This window comes from Pan paniscus, chromosome 4, assembly GCF_029289425.2.
Source record: "Pan paniscus chromosome 4, NHGRI_mPanPan1-v2.0_pri, whole genome shotgun sequence".
Classification (NCBI taxonomy): domain Eukaryota; kingdom Metazoa; phylum Chordata; class Mammalia; order Primates; family Hominidae; genus Pan; species Pan paniscus.
The window spans coordinates 1,417,643-1,437,585 of NC_073253.2; the positions used below are offsets into that span (position 1 = coordinate 1,417,643).

General features: G+C 58.1%; 1 long non-coding RNA gene across 1 annotated transcript; it reads right to left on the minus strand.

Moving 5' to 3' along the window:
- Positions 1 to 877: 877 nt before the first annotated feature.
- LOC134730388 (uncharacterized) lies at positions 878 to 11,687 on the minus strand. The gene is made up of 7 exons (XR_010112160.1): positions 11,520 to 11,687; positions 9,037 to 9,620; positions 8,205 to 8,764; positions 7,600 to 7,706; positions 5,816 to 6,557; positions 4,629 to 4,747; positions 878 to 1,587 (listed from the first exon to the last, which is right to left on the minus strand). It is a non-coding gene; the product is annotated as an uncharacterized LOC134730388 (long non-coding RNA).
- Between the last annotated feature and the right edge of the window lie 8,256 nt (positions 11,688 to 19,943).

The window sequence follows — 19,943 nt, forward strand, 5'->3', positions numbered from 1 at the left end:
ATCCATCCATCCATCCACCCACCCACCCACCCACCTATTCATCCATCCATCCTTCCATCCATCCACCCACCCACTCATCTACTCATCTATCCACCCATCCATCTACCCACCTATCCATCTATTCATCCATCCACCCATTCATCGATCTACCCATCCACCAATCCATCCATTCATGGTACGGGGATGTGCAGAGAATTAGATACCTTATGTGGCTGGGGACACAAAGGGAAACCCCCCAAGGTAGCAGTCCTGAGACGTCTGCCATCAGGAGGGAAGTGAGAGGCACTGAAGGGGTGTGTAGGGAACCCAGGGAAGGTCAGTCATGGGGTGGGCAGTGCAGGGAGATGAGGCATGGGGGAAGCACCTGCCCATCAGGTTGATGCCAGGGGTTCAGAGCAGTTAAGAAGAGCCAGAAGGTGTTCAGGCAGGGGGACCCCCAGGCTACCAGCGTCAGGGAATAAATGACACAGATTTGCAGAGAGAGGCCGTGGTCAGTCCTGCCTCCAGCTTCCTGGCCAGCCCTGCCTGCCCAGACATCTGAGTCAAAGTACCCTCTGTCTTCTGTTGTTATTTTCAACATGTGTGCCTGCCACTTACAGTCCAGAAGGTGATGATGACAAGCACTGAAATAACCTTCTTGATCCAGGTGCTTCCTTCTTTCTCCACAAAGGCCTCCCTCAACCTAGAAGGCTCCATGGCTCCTTATGGCCGAGCAAAACCCTGAGTGGTTTCAGGGCTCTTGGTAGCTCCTGCCCATTCCACACACACATAATCTTAGTCCCATCCTCCCTGCTACAAATTCCTGCAAGTTTCGTACTCAGGAAATGCAGCTGGGGATGGGCACATCTGGGCACCAGGTGCTTTCAGAAGGAGCAGGTGTGGTCAGGGTGCAATTTATGGCAAAAACAGAACTTTCGGTCAAAATATCCTGTGCATGGTGACTGAGCACCACCTTGCGGACAAACTGCCAGTGAGCCGAGCCCTCCGGGACAGATGCTGGCAGTGGGGGAGGTGGACTCCGTGTAGACAGCTGTGTCCACCTGCATCAACACCACCCCAGAAAGCTCAGTCCTGGCCTTGCTGTTGGCCCTCGCCCAGGGGTAATATTGGCCTGGCCGTCTCTGCCCCAGGCATGCTTTGCCTGCTCCAGAACCCCACAGGACAGGGCCCCCGGCTTCCCGTCTCCTCACCCACCATGGTCCTGACATTGTGTCCACAGCTCCGTCCACAGCCCCTGCCCCTGGTGCTGAGCAGCACTCCATGGCACAGATGTGCCACAGCTGCCAGTCACGCTCCTGAGCCTGGACTCTGTGTCATCTCCAGTTTGGCGCAATTACAATATTGAAACACAGCGGCTACGAACCTTCCTGTGCCTGCATCTGGGCAGATGTCTGCATCCATTTCTCTCTGGTAAACACCAGGGGGAGCCGCTGGGTCACAGAGTAGAAGGATGTTGCATTTCCTGAAAAAGTGCCACACTCTTCCAAATGCTTGTGCCGTTTCCCACGCGTGGGGCCCCTGCCCATTTCGTAAGGCAGATCTGCCTCCATGCCACACTGCCTCCTCCGTATTTTTGGCATTCGGTTGCTGAAATAGAACAACAGCCATCTCTGCTCAGCACTGTCCATTCTAGGAACCTGCAAGCATTTCATATACATGATGCTATTTTGGCAGAATCCTTAAAAACACAAGTGTTACTACGATGGACAGATGAGTAAACTGAGGCATAGAGCAAGAGATAACTTGCCTGTTTCTGCTTGTTGGTGTTGAGCTCAGTTGCCCCAACCCCCATCAGGCTGGCCCTGACACAGAGGCCTTGGTCTCCCTCAAAAACCATGATTCTCAAGGTCATAAAGATCCCAACACACGCCCCATCACAGGACCCCACCGCACAACTTCCTGAAACGACCACCACCCAGCCACCGCCCAGAGGCCCCGTGTGCAGCCCTGACCACCAGGCCGGCCCACTTACAACACACAGGATCTATTTCTAGGGACCCAGGGCCTTAGGCTGTTGCGTCAGCCCAGAGATGGTGCGTGGCGAAGCTCCCAGTGCAATGAGAAATTGTGGTCTTGATTTGTATCCAACCGGACGTTTAATATCCGAGACCATGCCCTGTGGTATGATGGTTGGCGGCAGGAGCTCTGGAGCCTAGTTGGCTTGAGGCCTAACTGCTGCTCTGGCAACGGTGCCCAATTTTCTCAAAAGTGCGATCGTCCGTAACGATAGCACCAGGGTGGTAGCTGTGAGGTTTGAGAGTCCCAGCACCTACTGGGACTAGAGAGCCCCAAACACCCAACGATGACTAAGACTCCTGAAGTCTGCGGGTGCCTGGAAACGGCGTGAGGGACGCCTGGGCCTTGGACAGAGCTGCCTCCTCCTGCCCGTCTTGCCTTGCCGCCTCCCCGCACACTACCAACATCCCCAGCTCCAGGGCCCAGGTGGATCCACGGGTTCCCCACACGGCCAGCTCTCCGGTGTCCTGGGGTTGGTTCAGTGATGCGAGCATCACCCCGTTGGGATCTGTCATGTCTGGGATTTCCAGGAGGGAGCACGAGATTAGAAACGTGGCCAAGGCCTGGTGCTTCGTGGACGAGAGCTGTGGGAATCGCACTGGGATCTGGGGAGGTCAGGGCGGCCCCTTGTGCCCCGACCCCCAGAGGACCCTCTGGTTCCTGGAGGCGAGCCTGCCATGCTCCTGCATGACTCTGGAGACCAACCACGCTGGTGCAGGGGTGGTGCAACTCGGGAGGCGAGAGCCTCACTAATGAGGAAAATGTCACCCTAATGAGGAAAGTGCCATGTTCCTGGGTAAGGTCGTGTCTGCTGGAGACTGGAGACTGCGCCTCCCAGCCCAAGCCTGCCGAGCACGGGGGTTCCTGGGGGGCATGGCAGGGCATCAGCCCCAATGAGGACAGGACAGTCAGGGTCTGAACACTAAAGGCTACAGCAGGGAAGGAGGGGAGGAGGGAAGGAGGGCCGGGGGCTGGCCATGACAGGTGTGAGACATGGCCTTGGTGTCTGTCCCCCGCCAACAGACCAAGTTGGGTCACAAAAGGGCCTCCGTTTCAGGACAGCTGGCTCAGAAGGAGAACAGAGCACAGAGCCTTTGGTGAGGGAGCAGGGCCTGAGCCGAGGCCGGCCCTCCTGTCCTGGATGTCTCGTGTCCCTCAGCAGCTCATAGCCCTGTCCACTAAAAAAGAAGTCAAGCTTTTAAATAAGGGAAGTTCATCTTATTTGGAAGTTTTTCTGAGCACTGCAGCCTGGGAGGGGTCTTTCAGAGGCACATGGTCAGGCTGCTGAGGAACAGTCCCAGCTCCTGGCACAGCTCTGGTGATGCAGCTCGAAATGTGCACAGTCACGGAAGAGCAGAGTCACCCGGAGCTGCGCGCGGGTTACAGAGAATGTCTGGATTATAGACACAGAAGTCACAGAAGAGCAGAGTCACACGGAGCTGCGCGTGGGTTACAGAGAACGTCTGGATTATAGACAGAGAAGTCACGGAAGAGCAGAGTCACACGGAGCTGCGCGTGGGTTACAGAGAACGTCTGGATTATAGACAGAGAAGTCACGGAAGAGCAGAGTCACACGGAGCTGCGCGTGGGTTACAGACAACGTCTGGATTATAGACACAGAAGTCACAGAAGAGCAGAGTCACACGGAGCTGCGCGCGGGTTACAGAGAACGTCTGGATTACAGACACAGAAGTCACGGAAGAGCAGAGTCACACGGAGCTGCGCGTGGGTTACAGAGAACGTCTGGATTATAGACACAGGAGTCACGGAAGAGCAGAGTCACACGGAGCTGCGCGTGGGTTACAGAGAATGTCTGGATTATAGACAGAAATTACAGAAGAGCAGAGTCCCATGGAGCTGCATGTGGGTTACAGAGAATGTCTGGATTATAGAGAACGTCTGCTTACAGAGAAAGCCTGGATTGTACTGAATGTCCGATTACAGAGAATGTCTGGTTGTAGAGAACGTCTGGATTACAGAGAATATCTGGATTAAAAAGAACATCCGGGGCCGGGTGCGGTGGCTCACGTCTGTCATCCCAGCACTTTGGGAGGCCGAGGTGGGCGGATCACCTGAGGTCAGGAGTTCAAGAGCAGTCTGACCAACATGAAGAAACCCCGTCTCTACTAAAAATACAAAATTAGCTAAGCATGGTGGTGCGTGCCTGTAATCTCAGCTACTAGGGAGGTTGAAGCAGGAGAATCGCTTGAACCTGGGAGGTGGAGGTTGCAGGGAGCCGAGATCTCGCCATTGCACCCCAGCCTAGGCAAGAAGAGTGCAACTGTCTCAAAAAAAAAAAAAAAAAAGAAGTCTGGATTATAGAGAACATCTGGTTACAGAGAATGTCTGGATTATACAGAATGTCTGGTTAGAGAGAACATCTGGTTGCAAACAACGTCTGGATTATAGAGAAGGTTACAGAGGACAACTGGTTATAGAGAAAGTCCAATTACAGAGAACTTCAGTTTACACAGAACATCTGGATTACAGAGAACGTCCAGATTATACAGAATGATTACAGAGAATGTCTGGTTACAGATCCCAGAGGCATAACTACCAACCCTGCCAGACCTTATCTCGTGCAGGACACAGCAAGGACGTGAGTCACGTACCGTCTTTAAGGAATGGAGTGGCTCAGGCAGGAGTCGGGGTGACGCATTGTCAGTTCATTGTGTCTTCAGAGCATCTTTCCAGCAAGCGGCAGTCATCACAGTCGGGTTGAGAAATGAGGCTGCAAGTGGCAGTGGGCACACATGGCTCCTCATGCTGCTCCCTTGCCCCACAGCCCCCTTGTTCTTGGTCCTACAGCATCTTCCTACATCATCCACCCTCCACCCTGCTGCCTGTCCCCATCCTTGGTTGAAGTGGATGCCCAGATCCCACGTGTCTAAATATTCAGTTTTAAATCTCAGGACAAACTGTCACATAAAGTCAGCTCTGGGCCATCACAGTTACCCACAAGGCCAGGATCCGGGTAGAATCTTGGCTCCCCACATTCAGAATGGGATCTCTGGCCCAGGCCTCAGGGAGACAAGCTGCCCCCTCCACCCAAGCCCTGAAGGCTCCAGGACGCACCCTCAGTCCTCACACTGTCATGGGTGTGTAACCTGTCCCAGCACTGTCCAGCATAGAGGGAGACCCAGCAAAGTGTGAAATGGGAACGTGGCCTCCTCTGCCCCACCCCATCCCCCAGCAGCCTGGGGAGATCAGGAACATGGCGCTGCCCACAGAGGACCCTCCTGGCCCACTGTCCCCTCGTGGCGGGCATCTGCCCTGTGGGCTCGTGAGCTCTGACTTGACTATGGGTGGCGTGGGGGTGTCCACAAGGCTGTGCATGGAGGCATGAGCCACCTGGGTGACCCCAACACAGGGACAGAAGCCAGCAGCATGGCTGGGGTGGGAACACTGCCTGGCTGGTACCCTGATTCCCCACCTGGATCTGGGGAGTTGGGCCTCTCTGGGGAGGCTTCCCTGACCAAGTGCCATGGGATCCCTGGATGGAAGGAGTTTCCCGTCACCCTATAATGGCCAGTAGGTCCGGGGCTCCTCGCAAGCCCTCCCCCGGCCGAGGCCCCATTCTGGTCCAGGATTCTGCAGAGTGACCAAGACCCGGGAGAGTCAGTCCAGAGTAGAAACCACCATACGGGCCCGGCCTGGTGGCTCACGCCTGTAATCCTAGCACTTTGGGAGGCCGAGGTGAGTGGGTTGCCCAAGCTCAGGAATTTGAGACCAGCCTGAGCAACGCGGTGAAACCTCGACTCTACTAAAATACAAATTAGCTGGGCATGGCAGCGTGTACCTGTAATCCCAGTTACTCCGGAGACTGAGGCAGGACAATTGCTTGAACTCGGCACGTCCGGAACTGGTTCCTTCCGGTGGGTTCTTAATCTCACTGACTTCAAGAATGAAGCCACAGACCCTCGGGTGAGTGTTGCAGTTCTTTGTGTCTGGAGTTCCTTCCGGTGGGTTCCTGGTCTCGCTGACTTCAGGAGTGAAGCCACAGACCTTCACAGGGAGTGTTACAGCTCTTACAGGTGGCACGTTTGGAGTTGTTGGTTCCTCCCAGTGGGTTCGTGGTCTCGCTGGCTTCAAGAATGAAGCTGCAGACCTCTGCGGGGAGTGTTATAGCTCATAAAGGGAGTGCGGCCCCAAAGAGCAAGCGGCAACAAGATCTACTGCAAAGAGCAAAACAACAAAGCCACCAGAGTACCGAGAAAGACCCAAACGGTTTGCCACTGCCCGCTCGGCTACCAGCTTTTTATTTCTTTATTTGACCCCGCCCACATCCTGCTGATTGGTCCATTTTACAGAGTGCTGATTGGCCCATTTTTACAGAGTGCTGATTGGTACGTTTACAAACTTTAGCTAGACACAGCACTGATTGGTGCATTTACAAACCTTTAGCTAGACAGAAAAGTTCTCCAAGTCCCCACTGGACCCAGGAAGTCCAGCTGGCTTCACCTCTCACCGGGAGGCGGAGATTGCAGTGAGCCGAGATCGCACCATTGCACTCCAGCCTGGTCGACAGAGCGAGACTCCATCTCAAAAAAATAAAAGAAAGAAAGAAACGGCCGTGTGGGGTGGATGGTAGTCAGGGTCTGCACTGCAGAGACCCTGGGAGCTCCTGTGCCTGAGGGCAGAGAGTGCCCACGATGGTGAAGGGGCCTGCATCTGGCCTGACCAAGGACCAGGCCAGCTGATCGCTGCTCAGTGGACTTGGTGTGGACAGAGGGTAGGGAGGCTCCACAGGCCCTGGCCGCAGGCACCTCTGGGAAAGCATATCCACATCATCTTCCACCGTGAGGCGGGTGGCGACCAGAATGCAGTCAGTGTCTTGTATAAAACCCAGCGCGATGCCTGTGTTGCTGCCCCATGTCCCCAGCGGGGAGAAATCGCTGGATCTGAGTACTTGAGGATGCAATTCAGACTGTCAGGAGGGGAGCGCCCCACCCAGCCCGAGGGGCCTCGTCCCACCCGTGCCCAGGGACACACGTGGACGCAGGTGGGGCTGAGCCGCCCCTGGGGTACTGTGGGCACTGGGGCACTGCTGGTGCCATCTCCCACCTCAGGCCCCTCCAAGGGGTGTCCCTGGGCCGCTTCCCCTCCCTCTGCTGGGGGGCTGCCCTCTCCCTGAAGCACCCCCAGTCCCTCCCCAGCAGACTGATGCTGAGACTGAGGCAGAGGCTGAAAGTCATTTCCAAAAGGTCCTTGGTGACACTGGAACTGGTTCTGCTTGTTAAAAATTTCAAACCGGAACGAGACTTTGGAGCTTATTTTGTCCAAGCCTTTTATTTTTCAAAGGCGGCAACTGCACTGAGAGCGTTAGACTCAAGGTGCCTGGCACTGACTCAGGCTCCAGGGCACCCCCTCCCCGGGATGCCCCACACGAAGCATCCGTCCCTAGAAGGTGGCCCCAGGTTCGTGGTCCCATCTTCAACCCCAGGGTTTACTGTCTATATTCTCTGCCGTGAAGTCTAAGGGCAGCTCAAATTTCATAAACGGAGAAAGAGTCCTATTTGTCGATTCTCAACTGCCTTTATCTCCAGAGATCCCGTGAGAGCAGGGATTTGTGGAAAGACTCACTGTGTAGCGGCGTCTTCTGGCGGTGGACGAGGCCGGGCGCACGATTTTCCCTGTGGGTGAGAGTGCCCTCTGCTGGTCCATCCAGACACCGCTGTCAACAAAGTTTCCTGAGGAATGGTCACCTGGCTCAGCTGGGGGAACCGGACTCCCCATTCTATCCCATTCCGTCCCCCACCCAGAGTCTTAAGCTAGACCAAAGCTGATTTTTCTCCCACACTAAGAATATGCCCGGGGCTGGTATAGGGCACCAGGTGTCGGGAATGCAGGCTCCGTGAGTCTCGCCAAGTCACTGAGTTACCATTGCAGCACAGGCTTCCTCCTGATGGCCCAAGGTGGCTGCTCAGGCTCCAGCCCTCACATGTGCCTTCCAGGCAGCCAGAAGGAGACATGAGGAGGGGAAGGGCCTGTCCCTTCCTTTAAGAAAACTCCTGGAGGTTGTATTCACACTTTTGCTCACCTGTCATTGACCTAAACATTTTCCTGTGGCCACGCCTGGCTCCAAGGAAGCTGGGGAGCCAGGGGGTCTAGGAACAGTGAGAGATGCTCATGTTGACAAAGAATGTGCCCGCCAGCCACAGAGCAGCTCCGCCCGGTCCTACACTCACCCTGCATGCAGCGCCATCGCTTCTCTCAGTGCTGGTGGCTCCAGAGCTTCTGGAGCTGCAGGATGCTTGGAAAGAACATAGACTCAAGGAAAGTGGCGCCTGGAGCCTGCAGCCACTGGTGAGATGGGTGGAAGCAGCCCTCAGAGGCCGATCCCTCCCTCACACCATCAGGATAGTCTGTTAGCCTCACCAGGCCCCAGCTTTCTTGTCCATGGAGTGGGGATACTAACAGTTCCCACCTCAGAGGCTGGGATTCATAGAGTCTGGGTTTTAGGGGAGGCTGGGATCAGAGAAGCTGGGATCGGGAGGCTGGGAGTGGGGGTCCTGGGATGGAGGAGGCTGGGATTAGGAGGCTGGGATTGGGGAGGCTGGGATTGGGAGGCTGGGATAGAGGAGGCTGGGATTGAGGGCACCTGGGTTCCCTCTGGTCTCTGCCTTCTCCCTGGCTGCCTGGTTGGTCCCAAGGCCACACTCAGATTTGGAAGGTGATCTGTGTCTCATCCAGGCGTCCACTGTGGCTTCATGTTTCTGTCAGTCATATGCACTAGGCTGCACCTCACCTTGTTAAGTAGAGATTTTAACATTCACCCCCTGAACATGAAATCAGCATGTGGACTAAACTCAGAAAGATTTCCCGAGGCAAAATCGTGTTTTTAGTGGGCCATTTAGTGTGGGATCTACTTAAACTATCACTGGAATACATGGTGGATGTCAAGGAAGGCCCTGGCCCAACCCTGCTGCTGCTGAGGGAGGGGGCGGGGGTGAGGCCTGGTAGGGGGGCGGGAAGCACCTCTGGGTTCTGTAGCTGGAGTGCCCACCCTGAATCACCCACCTTCACGCACCGTCTTTGTGGCTGTGGAAACATCCGGCACAATGAGCATGGGGCGACTGTGAGTCAGGGCCTTAGAAAGGGCACGGTCTCTGGACTTGGAGTGAATGTCTGCACCCTTGGGTGTCAGACGCCCCAGTGGCTCTCAGTATCGACTGGAGGCTCTACAGAGAAGCGCAGTTGTGTCTGCTCTGTGGTACTCGCTGGTGACGATGAGTTACTGAGCTGTGACCATCGACACCGACTCCCACTCTCAACAGGGCTGAACACCTGCAGCGACTCCGTGGTCCTGCGAAGGTGCTTATGGCCACGCTGGGGCTTGGTCGACTCTTCCTGGGCTCCGGCATCACTGAAATAGTGTCAGGGACCTCGATCTCGGGCCTCCAGCCTCCAGAACGGTGGGGAAGCAATGTCAGTCACTCATCCAGGCTGTGGCATTTTGTTACAGCGGCCCAAGCAGACCAATGCACCCCCTCGCCCTGTGGGTGGTAGTGACCGGAATCCATCACTCCAGCGGGTCGCCTCATGGCCAGAGGCATGGCAGGCTGGAGAGGCCGACTGCGGTCGGAGGGACCTGCTGTGTTCTCCTGGCGGAAGAATCAAGCCTTGAAGTCAGCAGAGCCCAAAGCTGCGGGGTCGGGGGCGCGGGGGGCGCTTTGCACGTGGGTCGCTGAGAGCGAGAGCGAGAGCATTGCTCACCGCCACTCCCGGGACCTGTGCAGAAGGAGCGGCCCCAGCCCCGGCTCTGGCCCCAGCGTTGACTGAGAACCATCGCCCTGCACCTGAGGCAGGAGAACAGGGAATGGGGTCACCGAGGGCTAAGGCAGAAGCAGGAGGGCAGCAGGTGCCACCGGTTCCTGGCTGGATTGGGCGGCACACAGGCCGCAGCCTCCTTCCTGGGAAACCAAGACAGGAGTCTCCACCTCAGCCTCTGATTGGCCGCAGGCCAGTCTTTCATAGGATGCAGCCAATCAGAGACCTTGAAAGGGCACCTGGGGGTGTTACCAAATTCTTTTAGCCCAATACAAACCCTAATGGGGGCTCCGGAGCACTTGCTGGAGTCCGCGTCCCCCCTTGTGGAGTGCATGTTCACTGCAAAGGATCTGCGCTTTCATTACTCTGTTATTTGTCGTTTTGTGAGTTTTGCTCAATTCTTTGTTCAACATGCCAGGAACATGGACTCACAGTCAGGACCTCCCTTCCGGTAGCACACCCAGTAGGGCCTCCGGCCCACCCACAGCGTGGCTCCCACCGCCCCCGGGGTTGCCCACGGCGGGGATCCCACCACCCCTCGGGCCGCCCATGGCAGGGCTCCCACTGCCCACCAGCGCCAAGCCCTTCTGCTCAGGTCGCCTGCTCCTGAGTGGCGGGGACACGGCTCTGGGATCCTATGGCCCCAGATCCGTTCCTCACCTCTTTGCTGTAAAATGCGTTTCTTGGTCAGGAACATTGTGTGGGAAATTATAACATCTGAATAAGGCGTTCGGAAAGACTGTGGGCGACAGTGCTGAAGACAGCCCTGGAGTAAGGGATGGTGACAAGTCCCAGACAAGCACCCACCCCAGAGAGAATAGCTCTGCTCTCCCCACCGTAGAAAAGCCCAGTTTTGGCTGGGCGCGGTGGCTCATGTCTGTAATCCCAGCACTTTGAGAAGGCCAAGGCGGGCAGATCACGAGGTCAGGAGTTCGAGACAGCCTGACCAACATGGTGAAACCCTGTCTCTACTAAAAATACAAAAATTAGCCGGGCGTGGTGGCTGGCACCTGTAATCCCAGCTACTCAGGAGGCTGAGGCAGGAGAATCGCTTGAACCCGGGAGGTGGAGGTTGCAGTGAGCCGAGATCCTGCCATTGTACTCCAGCCTGGGTGACAGAGCAAGACTCTGTCTCAAAAAAAAAGAAAAAGAAGAGCCTAGTTTCCATTGGCCGCCACCGTGGCTGCGCCCTGCAGTGACGCTGTGACCAGAGCCACCTCCATGAGAGAAAACGCTTGCTGGGGAGCCCTCGTGTTCTCCCCAGTGCCACTGTGGCCACCCATCCCCAAGCTCTCGCAGGAAGGACGGGGCAGCTGGGAAGGCAGCGTATTGTCCATTCTCACATGGAGAGCCCCAGTGCCCGGGATGGTCCTCAGTGAGCATTCACAGGGCGCGGCGTCCTCCAGCCGTGAGCATTGGATAGTCTGATGTACACCTCTGCCCCGACCACCCTGCCACGCCTTTCCACGGGTGCTCCTCCCTCCATGATGGTCTCGTCAAACAGCGGCCGTCCACGAGTCAGCGTGCATCCATGCCTCTGGCCGTCTCTCCTCCAGTGGAGGCGAGCAACCCACTTACTGTGGACATCCTGCCTCCCAGGGCATGTCCCTTCCCCAGCACCTTCAGGACCACCCGTGCCTGGGATGTGGGCCCACAAGCTGCCGCAGCCACACAAAAGCCACCCAGACACCCAGGGGCAAGTAGCACCAGTGCATTGGCGGCCTGCAGCTCACCTGCTGAGCGGGTCAGGATGTGACACGGGCGGTCACCGGAAGGCAGAGGGGCCCCCCAGCCTTGAGCCTCCTTCGCGGTAAGTGGTGCAGGGGCAGCCATTTCTCTTTCACTTCTCACTGTCTCCAGAACAGGAGAAATATCCGGAGCTCAGGCCTGTGTGTGTTTGTGAGGCCGGACATCAGTGAAGCCTCACAAACTCAGGATGTGCTCCTCCAACCCTCATGTCTCCTCCTCTTCCTCCTCCTCGCCCGTCCCCTCCTCGTTCCTCCCACCGGGATATCAGAGTCAGAGAGCTACAGGGGTAGAAGGGATGTGGGGGTCACACGGGCGTCCGCTTGAGCCCTGCCTAGGCGCTGGAGGAGGGCCTGGCCATGTTTTCTTTCCTAGAAACTCTCATTTGATCCTCCGAAGGGAGAGAAGGGACGGGAAGGAACAGAGGCCTTGGGTGTCGGCCTAATTCAGTCCCAAGGCCACCCCCACCTGCCATCCTTGGGGCCACTGGTGACTCCACATTGCAGAGCAGCTGCTGGCTGAGGCTGGGCTTGGCGGTGCTCACGTGCCTGGGGTGTGAAAGCTGCACGCAGCCCTCATCTGGCCAGGTCCCCAGCTCCGACTCACACCGTGCTTGGCCAGTGTTTAACCCACACAGCGTGATGCTCTCCACTTCATGCCTGGGGACGGACGTCACTCCTATTCCATGTCTTGTCTTTCCACAGGACTCACGTATGGACTCACATGGCTTTGTGTGCAAAAGACGACTACATGGTCGTAAACAAGGCGGCCCACCCCAGCTCTCCCTCAGGTGAGGCTCAGCTGAGGGCAGATCAGGCCAGCCACGTCCTGCAGGGCGAGAGGCACCCGGCCCGCTGGAGCCCCACGCAGCCCTGACATGCCCAGGACCCTGCTCATCCCACACCCTCGCTCGGGCACCCACCCCCTGCCTGCAGCGGGGGCTTTCCCTGGGGCCTCGAGACTGCAGGAGAGGCAGGCGGGGCCTGTGGGGTCATGTTTCTTCTCTCCAGAGTTCCTGAGTCCGGAGCACATAGGCAGAAGGAGCTGCTCCCCATGTTCCCAGGGCTGCTCCTGCAGGGGCTCAGGAGTGGGGACCGGGGGGTTTTGTCAGAGCAAGTCCCCAGGGGCCAGGCCCAGTCATCTCGCTCCAGGCAGCCTGGGCCTGGGGCCCTGACCACTTGCCCTGCACGACTCAGGGCCCCCTCCGCACCTGGACACGGGCCCCACAGGCCACACTCAGGCCACCCCAGGGTCAGGAACACAAGGCTACGCTGGGAAGTGCCAGCGTCTCGCACATAGAATTGGTGTTGCTTCTCTCTTCTCAATATCCACCCCGAATACCCCATTTTCCACATTTCCTATATTAAACTGTATTATTTTGTAGTTAGAAAAAAGTTTTATTTCTAAAGATGGCAGCTTCTGTCTCTGTACCCGTGGAGTTAGAATCAGGAAGAGAATGTGGCTCCCGTCGCGTGGCACCTGTGGTCAGGATGGGGGCACCCAGCTATAAGCCACATCATTCGTGTTCAGTCCCTGTCAGTTTCATGAGAAGTGGCAGCCGAGAGGGCAGCCCGGGAGGTGCCACCCGAGCTGACGGTGACACCACGGTGATGCCTGGCTGAGCTCAGGGCGGCAGCACACCCCTCCTCGGGACCGCCTGTGTGGGTGTCCCCTGTAAGGTGGCATTGCCTGGGCCCCCGCCAGGCCACAGTTTTCCAAAGACTCCAGGGCTTGGCTGCTGCACCCAGCTGCAAAGAGGCCTGCCGGGAAAAGAGCTGATGCCACAGGGAAGAAACGCGACCCCCACGGGCCCTGCTGGCCTCTCCAAGGCCCCGACCACTGGACGCAGAGGAAGCCGGCCTTGCGTCAGGGTGAGATGGATGGAGACGGCCACGGGCAGCGCTGCCCCCAGCGGGGCGCACCTCACCATGGACTGTGGGGTCCTCTCCACAGGCAGCACTGCCCCCAGCGGGGCGCACCTCACCCTGAACTGTGGGGTCCTCTCCACAGGCAGCGCTGCCCCCAGCGGGGCGCACCTCACCCTGGATTGTGGGGTCCTCTCCAGAGCCGCCCATCTGGTCCTGAGACTTGGCCCAAGGCTTTGGGTCCACAGCCTGGCTCTAAGGAAAGCCTGTGCCAGGCCTTGGGGAACCCATTGCCGAGCAGTCACAGAAAGCTCCCGGGGTCCCCGGGGCCCATCTCAGTGAAGCCTGAGGCGGGGGATGGGGGTGGGGAGCAGGGCCCTTCCCGCTGGAGCCTGGAGCCTGTGCCTCTGGGTCCCCTGTGGGGTGGGGGCCTCATAGCCATGCTCCCAGGGTGGGATGCAGCGCCCTCCCCACTGGAGCCTGGAGTCTGTGCCTCTGGGGCCCCTGTGGGGTGGGGGCCTCACAGCCCTGCATCCAGGTGCCTGGTTCTTCCCCCATGGAGCTTGTCATAGGTACGGCTGGTGTGCCAGAGTCTGAGGCCCTCTGTCCTGAGAGCCGTCGTTCTCCAGGCTCCAGGTACCAGACCTCCATCTGTGACTCCCCCAGGCGCCCACACTTTCCTGGCTCTCCTCTGCCCCCCACCCCATCTGCTGGGGCCCTGGCAGCCCTTCCACGTCTGCTCCTCCTTCCTCCTCCCCACAGAAGCCCTAGGGATGGTCCCAAAGCCAGGCCGAGTGTGTGACACCGTCTCCAGCTCCCACGTGCTCAGGGTCGGGGCGGGCTCAGCGGGGTGTCTAGCTGCTGCCTCTCACCCCTTCCCTCCTTCGGAAACACGGCACTGGGCCTGACATCCACCATACGGGACAGTGGCTGGGCTTCTCTGGCCAGACCGAGGGGCCGCCCCTGCTGGCACTACGGGAGGTCACCCTGCAACACCCCGGATGCAGGGAGGATGCCCCCAAAGGAGTCCCCTTCTCCTTCTGAGGCTTCTGAGGAGCCCGGGGCTCAGCGCAGCTATAACCCCTTAGAATCCCCCGCTCCTCGGAGCCCCCGCCGCCTCCCCGGGCTTTTCCCAAACACTGTGCCTGCTCATGGTGGGCTCTGGGACCTTCTGGAAAAGAGGGAGTCCTTGTCTTTTCAGTGCTTCAGAGGCCGTGCTAGTTCTTTGTAAACACATGGGCAGGAAGAGTCGAGTGGCGTCCAAGGGCCGGAAAAGCCGAGCCCCTCCCCAGTCCTGGCCTTGAAGGCTGCTCTGTTCCCGAGCTGGGCACAGAAGCTGCAGTGACTCAGGGTCCACCGTGGGGTCGGGCCTCACCCTGGGCCCAGGTGAGCCAGAAGGGACAGCGCTTTGAGGGCTGACCTCACGCAGGTCCCCGGGCCAGGGAGAGGCCGCACCTGCGCCCGGGTGGTGGAGGGGAAGGGAGGAGGGGCTGCTCCCACTCTGAGCAGGCCCTGGAGGAGGATCAGGACAGGCCCTAAGGCGCTGTTTCTCCCCCACCCCATGGCCTTGGGAGAGGGTCTGCCCCACTCCCTCTTCTCTCCCATGACCTCTGACCCTCAGCCCCTCCTTCCTTTGGGCCATGCTGGCTAGTAGGCTCCTCCCATGTCCACAGCGGTGGCTCCGCGCTGCCCCTTGGACTTCCCCGAAGTGACCCTGACCCCTGGACCTTGGCCACCCCTCCCAGGCCACACCCCGACCTGGTCCCTCCAAGTGTCCACCAAACCGTGGAAGGGAAACACTGCACACCTGTGCCCCGGGGGCCGGGGTCTGCCCAGAATGCCTTCTCTTTCTTGCTCCTTTCACTAAATGATCTTTTCTTTTCTTTTTATTTTTTTATTTATTTATTTTTGAGACAGAGTCTCGCTGTGTCGCCAGGCTGGAGTGCAGTGGCGCAATCTCAGCTCACTGCAACCTCCGCCTCCTGGGTCCAAGTGATTCTCCTGCCTCAGCCTCCCTAAGAGTAGCTGGGACTACAGGCGTGCACCACCACATGCAGCTAGCTTTTGTGTCTTTAGTAGAGACGGGGTTTCACCATGTTGGCCAGGATGGTCTCGATCTCTTGACCTTGTGATCCACCTGCCTCAGCCCCGCAAAGTGCTGGGATTACAGGTGTGAGCCACCGTGCCTGGCCTGAATGTTCTTTTCAGGACCACTCAGGCCTCCAGCCCCAGGCGCCCAAGAGGTTTACCTGTTTCCCACCCAGGAGCCCCCACCCTGCGTGTCCTCTGACAGCTGTGGGGACCTCACTTCAAACGGGCTTCGAGGGAGGCCCCAGCACAGTGTCTTACCTCAGGCTGAGGTCTTACCTCAGCCTCCCTCCCAGCCCATCCATCTCAGGTCCCCTCAGCGCCCCCAGCAGATGTGCCTGAGAACCTTGCTGAAGGGGTGCCAGGGTCGGGGACTCCGGGACTCACAGCCAGAAGAACTCTCCCCGCACCCCGCTGCCCCGAGGAAGGGCGTCCGAGCCCTGCCTCTCCCGAGGCCCACCTCTCAGGGGCAGCGGATCGGAATGGGGCACCCGCCCGGGGAGGCACTGTTCTCCCGATGAGCTTATCAACACCACAAGGTTCACCTTTGCTCGGCTGCGCTGCTGTTGGTTGAGGAAAAGCAAAGAGGAGTTACATTTTAACATTTGTGATAGCACAGCTAGCAGCTCGCAGCTCCTGCAGAAAGCTGCTGGGGGGAGGGTGCCCAGGGAGTCCACGCTGGCTCCAATAAACCCGGCTCCCAGAGACGTGTGTCCTGTCGCCAGGCCTGCTCGCCCCAGAGAGGCTGTGGGGCACAGTGAGAAACGTCTCCGGCGTGATTGCTATTGGTGAACTGTGAGTTTCGTTCACCTGCTAAAAATGTTCCCCCAAACAATGTTTCCTTGGAAGCACTTCCATTTCAAAATACAGCTGCAAAGTGCCTTGCTTGGCCCGTGAAGGTCAATGAGCCCGCAGAAGGGGCAGAGACAAAAGGGTTTATAATAACTCTCCTTGCTGTCAGCAGCAGCACAGGCTCTGTAGACAAGTCAGGCTTTGTTCCCGGGAGTCCGCTGTCATTACATGGGGCAGCTCCATAAAGATACCAAGGCCAGCTCTGAGGCCGGGGTGCAGACCCCAGATGCACAGATGCTGGGCCAGGGATGCCCCTCACCTGGACAGGAGGAAAAAATCCCCAGGAGCCCTGGACGGGGGTGGGGCAGGAATGGGGTAAACCACATGCAGCATCCAGCACCCGGCACCCAGCACCCAGAACCCAGCACCCAGCACTGTGCTCAGTAAGACCTGGAGGACACCAGGGCCGGCCCCAAGGAAGAGGGGGAGAGCAGGTGGCTCCGTGGTCAGGGCTGGGCAGAGGCAGGAAGGGGCAGGGCCAGCGGCCTTTGGGTAACAGCGAAGCTCCTCCTTGCTTGGTTTTCAAGCTCTGAGACCCCTCAGGGGCTGCTGCAGGGGGTGAGGGAGGGGCAAGAAGGGGCATGAGGGGGAAATAGGAGACGTAAGGGGAGCTCACTTCTCCCCCAACCCTTTCCAGGGCAGCAGACCCCCTCTGGCCAGCTGTGTGTGCTCCACCTCCACCTAAGGCTTCCAGTCTGGGCTGCTAAATGGGGAGCCCCTGTCCCCACCCCGGGTGCGGCCCCAGGCTCCCGATAGGCTGGCGAGGCTGGAGAGCCATGGGCAGGCCCAGCCAGGGCCACCAAGGGTTCTGCACATCAGGGCGTGGAGATGATGAAGGGCTGGGCGCACACGGCCCTGGGGTGGGGCAGGAGGAGCACCCAGGGTCTGGGGGAAGGGGCCTGGATGGGTGGGACACGGGCATCCTAGCCGTGGGCGGAAACCTGGAGGCCCCAGAGAGCAGACTCACCTGGGGACCAGAGCTGCCTGAGTACCCCGCACGGGTGCAGGTGCTAGGCAGGCAGAGCTCCTGGAATGTTCCACAGAGGCGGACCCCGCTCTGCCCGGGTTCTCTTTGCAGGTGCTCAGCAGGGTCACAGGTGCTTCTTGGAAAACCACAGGCCACTGAGAAGACACCTCCCCAGTTGACGGTTAATCACAAACCATTGGTTAGAAACCATTTTACAGGATTCTAGAGGTGCTTGGAGAAGGAGCTCAGGGATAACCCAGGTGCTGCGGGGTCGGGTCAGGCTGTGGCCTTGGATGCTCCTTCTGTCCCATCCACAAACTCAACTTGGCGCCTCTTGGGGCTGAGACTGGCACCCAAGCCTCCCCTGCAGTGGAGGCCCCTGTACACCCTGGGGTCAGGTGGACGGAGGTGAGGACCACTCCCCCTCACCGGGACCCACGGACACTGTGCCCACATCCCAGGACCTTTCTTCTGGGCCATGGAGGCCAGGGGTGGCTGAGCGGCTAGTTTGAGGACCTGGGTTCATTTACTGACCAGGCCCTGGGTGGATGCTTGGGCCCCCAGCTGGAAGATGGGGCTGGTCCTGCCTGGGGAGGCTCCTCTGGGAGAGGCCGTTGGGAGGGCTTTATCCTGGATGGGGCTGGGAGGTGAGCAGGGCCATTGGACTGGGCTGGGTTGTGGGAAGGAGACCTGGGGTCTGGTGCCCCTTGGCCTCCAGCCTGAGTGGTCTCTTTGTCCCCAGGACTCAGTTTCCTCATCTGTAGAATGAGGGCTGACCCAGCCCACCCTTTGTCACCCGGTACCTGGAGTGCCTGGAGGGTCTGTGGAAGGAGCTCCTCCCCCAACGCCCAGAGGGAGTATTGGCACATGCGCGTGAGGTGCGCGCGCACCCGCGCACGTGTCAGGACGGAGTATTGGCACATGCGCGTGAGGTGCGCGCGCACCCGCGCACGTGTCAGGACGGAGCTGGCGCATGCACGTGAGGTGCGCGCGCACCCGCGCACGTGTCAGGACGGAGCTGGCGCATGCGCGTGAGGTGCGCGCGCACCCGCGCACGTGTCAGGACGGAGCTGGCGCATGCGTGTGACGTGCGCGTGCACCCGCGCACGTGTCAGGACGGAGCTGGCGCATGCGTGTGACGTGCGCGTGCACCCGCGCACGTGTCAGAACGGAGTATTGGCGCATGCGTGTGACGTGCGCGTGCACCCGCGCACGTGTCAGGACGGAGTATTGGCGCATGCGTGTGACGTGCGCGTGCACCCGCGCACGTGTCAGGACGGAGCTGGCGCATGCGTGTGACGTGCGCGTGCACCCGCGCACGTGTCAGGACGGAGCTGGCGCATGCGTGTGACATGTGCGTGCACCCGCGCACGTGTCAGGATGGAGTTGGCGCATGCGTGTGATATGTGTGTGCACCTGCGCACGTGTCAGGATGGAGTTGGAGCATGCGTGTGATGTGTGTGCATCTGCGCACGTGTCAGGATGGAGTTGGCGCATGCGTGTGATATGTGTGTGCATCTGCACACATGTGATGGAGCTGGCACATGTGTAACATGCTTGTGCATCTTTACACATCTGCACACATGTCAGGATGAAACTGGCACATATGTGTAACATGTGTGTGCACCTGCACACGTGTCAGGATGAACTTTACACATATGTGTGATGTGTGTGCATCTGCACACATGTCGTGATGGAGCTGGCACATGTGTAACATGCTTGTGCATCTTTACACATCTGCACACATGTCAGGATGAAACTGGCACATATGTGTAACATGTGTGTGCACCTGCACACGTGTCAGGATGAACTTTACACATATGTGTGATGTGTGTGCATCTGCACACATGTGATGGAGCTGGCACATGTGTAACATGCTTGTGCATCTTTACACATCTGCACACATGTCAGGATGAAACTGGCACATATGTGTAACGTGTGTGTACCTGCACACGTGTCAGGATGAACTTTACACATATGTGTGATGTGTGTGCATCTGCACACATGTCGTGATGGAGCTGGCACATGTGTAACATGCTTGTGCATCTTTACACATCTGCACACATGTCAGGATAGAACTGGCACATATGTGTAACGTGTGTGCACCTGCACACGTGTCAGGATGAACTTTACACATATGTGTGATGTGTGTGCATCTGCACACATGTCGTGATGGAGCTGGCACATGTGTAACATGCTTGTGCCTCTTTACACATCTGCACATGTCAGGATGGAGCTGGCACATACATGTAATATGTGTGTGCATCTGCACAAGTGTCAGAATGGAACTGGCACATACGTGTGATAGGCGTGTACATATGCACACATGCATCAGGATGGAAAATGCTGAATTGGCTGTTTCTCGCCCCCATGGATGGTGAAATAAGGACACTTCTCCTCTCCGTGTTTGTTCTGCATTTTCCAAATATGTTACAAAACTGTATTTTATAATCACAAAAGTTACAAAAACACACATTTACACTATGGTTATTTCTCTGACAATAACTAGGGGTGTCCCTTCACTTTTCCCAGCTGTGCACCATAGAGCAGAAGGGTTCCATGGATGGGACCAGGGCTTCCGTGCAGGACTCTGGCCCCCAGGCCTCCAGGCCACAAGCTTCAAGCCGGCCGCTTCCAGG